Source organism: Myzus persicae, unplaced genomic scaffold, assembly GCF_001856785.1.
Source record: "Myzus persicae strain clone G006 unplaced genomic scaffold, MPER_G0061.0, whole genome shotgun sequence".
NCBI classification, from domain to species: domain Eukaryota; kingdom Metazoa; phylum Arthropoda; class Insecta; order Hemiptera; family Aphididae; genus Myzus; species Myzus persicae.
This window is the reverse complement of record NW_019102247.1, coordinates 116,717-120,671: the sequence shown is the minus strand read 5'-3', so window position 1 is coordinate 120,671 and position 3,955 is coordinate 116,717.

Sequence of the window (3,955 nt, the reverse complement as noted above, 5' to 3'; positions counted from 1 at the left end):
TTATACAAGCACAAAGGTAATCAAAATTACTAATATAAAATTATAATTGGTAAATGAATTTATTGTTTTGCAATCACGAGTGGCGGTCGGCGGAATCGTTGTTCGATTGCCGCACGCCATGACTCGCCGTTTAACAAAAATGTCTCTTTTAAGATTTTTAATATTTGAAAAACTAAAAGTCGTATTAAAATTCTGGTACTTGTATCGTTTTAAACACATAAGACCACACGTTTATAAGAAAATTAAATTTCAAAAATAAAATGTGTAGGTTGGTAAATCATTGTGTGAAGCAAGGAACTTTGCTTCCTTTTTACGCGTATAAGATAGGCAATTACGACAAGTATGGCCCAATGACGTCACGCGGCTATTCTACATTTCTTAATATCTCTTGAATAATTTTTTTCATATTGGATTTTCACCAAATAATTTCATATACCCCTAGCTGCAATAATTTAACATTTAAAAAAAATATAAAGAATTTTTTTTTGATTTTTTTTTCAAAGATTCATACTAGCTAAAATATACTAGTAAAATATTAGAGTTACCGATTTTTGTTTAAATTTTATTTTGAATTTAAGTTGATTGCGTTGTATCAAAATACGTTTAAAACTCATGAATTTACACACTCGCAGAGTGAGTTCTTATAACTTGTTTTTTTTTAATCACAATTTAAAAATTCTGAAGCACCCAGTAGCGCCAACATTAAAATTAGCTTCAATTTTTATAAATACCGGCATCAAATATTTTTTTTTGTGGACTCTGGTACCGCTTTTTTACAGATAATGTTGATAGTCAAAATATCAATTTGGTGCCCTAGTTTATTAACTACGTTCATGTGAAATGTAGTCAATTTATTGATAGTTTTACTTGAAATAAATTAAATGTATTAAAGTTTAATTATTTGTTTTTAAACCATTACAGTTGAAAATTGTCTACATTTTTTTTTTTAGAAAATTGTTACAACATTATCATAATATGACGAATTTCAAACGTTCATGGAAAAAAATAGTTGTAGGTATTTTATGTATTTTATATAGCTATAATAAGAACAATGTATGTGAGATATTGCATCAAAGACTCAATTTTTTTTAACCAAACGAAAAATTTTAAATTGAGAAGTATTTATAGAAATTAAAAACAATATGAAAAATCTCAAATGTCCATAAATAGTTCAATAAATGTCAACGTATTTTTAAAATTTTATCATGTATACAAAATTATAATACAAATACTTGGTGAATAATTCAAGTAGGTTCGAGTAACTTCGGTTGATCGTCTTTGAATTATATTTTTAAAAAAAATCACACTTATTTTAATAAAAAATAGTTGTTTTTGGATACTGTTCGAAAAAGATATATGGTCTTATATATTCAATAGTTCAATTAAAATGTATAATTAAAACATTATAGATATAATATACAAAACTCAAATGCGATTCACTTAAATAAAAAAGGGGTAAATATATAAACATACAATGTTAGGTTTAAAGTTTGAAACAGTAATATTATTTTTCTTACCTTAAAATCAGTATTACCTTCCTCAAAAATGAAACCGTTGTGTATTAATATAGTTTTGTATTTTTAAGTTTTTAAAACATTTAAAAAAAAAAATTATTTCATGTAAAAATACAGGACGAGAACAGTGAAACTACTTAAACTGTTAAAGTATTCAGTCAGCATCAGTCACAAAATATTACAATTTACGAATTATAAAATAAAAAATCAGAATCATACTCTAATGCATTGTTAGGTAAAAGATGGTTACGATAACATAGCGTACGGTTAAACGCAATATACAGTCTTGATAATAATGTACGGAGGTATTATTCCTTTATGATATGTTGGTTTCGCAATATTTTCATTGCGATATTTTGGTCACTCTATATATTTGTAAACATATCGTTTAAGCTCTTCGTTGGTCTGTCAGTCGGGATAAATTCGATTATATAATATATACAAGGATATTTGTCTGTCTGTAGTTAATAGAATAACAAACTACTAGATTACTTTCAATATGAGTTATGTCATTAGATTAAATGATACTTGGAGGGTATTTATAGCTTAATTTGTCAACTCCTATCGGTAGCTAAAAGATAGATCAGACATGATTTTTGAAAAATGTTTTTCTTTAATTATAAGGTTGCTATTGATATCAAATCATTGTATACTAAAAACGATTCTGAGTGGAGACGGTACGTCAGCTTAGAATATTTTATATTGTTATTACTTATTATTAATATGGTAGCCGGTAAGTTGAACTAATATTATTTTTAAATCATCAGTGATGCTGGAAAAATATTAAATATAACGATGTAAGACTGGGCTGTTTTGGAATTTAATTACAACAAAATGATAAACTTTCTCCTTTGTGTTAATATCTAATTTTGTCCAAATTTGAACTTAAAATGTCTGTAAAAAATAACTGTATTAATATATATTTTAAATTTTTTGGTTGCCACTTAAGTTGAACCTTGTCTTAAATGTTCTATCCTTAGCAATACAAATTGAATTGTATCTTATTTTAAATTGTCATGCTTTTTTACCCAACCAATAAAATTTTATTGACATTTATATAAAAAAAAAAAGAAAAATGAAAATGTCCGTCAACAGCTTGTAACGAGTCAAAATATTTTAAACATTTTATCAAGTATATTAATTAATAAAATAAACATTTAGTGTAAATTTCAAGTTTCTATAGCAATTCGTTTTTAATACAACAAAATAAGAAATTCGTTACAAGAAAAATCGAATGAATATCCAATGCAAAAATTTCAACTTTTAACGCTCATAAAAATGTAACTTGACTTTTTAGTAGAATTATTTTTTTTTGATAAAAGTAGATAAACTTGTAAGAAATATTGTATTAAATTTTTAAATCTTAGATTTAAATAGAAAAGTTTTTATGAATTTTGTCAAAATGCTCATAAAAAACTACTGTAGATTTACGTTCAACTTTTTTTTAAATTCCACTAATAACAACTTACAAGAAACTTTGTATTAAGTTTATAAGTTTTTTGATCGAGTGAACATTTTTTTATCGACTCGAGTTTAAAAAAAACAAATAATAATTGAAAATTTAATATGCCTATAAATAAATCTACACTTGTCAAAATATTTTGAAAATATTATGGTGTATAGAATATGCTAATACAAACATTAAGTAAAAATGTTATGTATTTACTGTAATTTTTTCTTGAGATACACTAAACACCAAAATAGATTTTTTCGAAAACTTGTTTTTAATACATAAAATAAATATAAAACACATATCATTGTAAAATCAATACATTCATCGCTCCTATCAGAATCTAAAAACAAATATATGTTAAAAAAATAAATAAAAAATTTGGCACGAGAAACTCCGTAAGGACAGCTACTAATATTATAAATGCAAAAATGCTGTTTTATTGGAAAACAAAAAATTAACTTACTCTGTTACTGATTTAAAAACAAAATAAAAATGATTTTTTCAAACTATTTGGTCTAGCAAAAATAATATAGATAAATATTGCGTTTTCTCCATTTACCTATTTATATATGAGATGACTAATATTTAGGATGCAATGAAACTACGCCACAATCTGTCAAGCTTTGCATCACCAGTGGTTTTATTTTATCATTATTATTATTATTATTAAATTTGTATTGACATTTATACGCAAATTAAATTTATTTAAAAGAAAAAAAGTAGAAAAATTAATTCACAAAGAATATTAATTAAATTAGGGTTTTCTGGTTTGAACTAGCGATAGATTAGTTTTAAAAAAATGCATCGGGATTCCTAATATCCTCTTCCATGTTTCGATTCACACTACGTTTGTATAAGCTTTTTTTATGCCAGTGAATCGGATAAGTTGGATGACGTTTACCTCTGCACTAAGTGTGAATTACTCCCACCAAATTACAAGATTATTTTTTAAAAAAGAAAATAATAATGATAATATGTACGACCAATG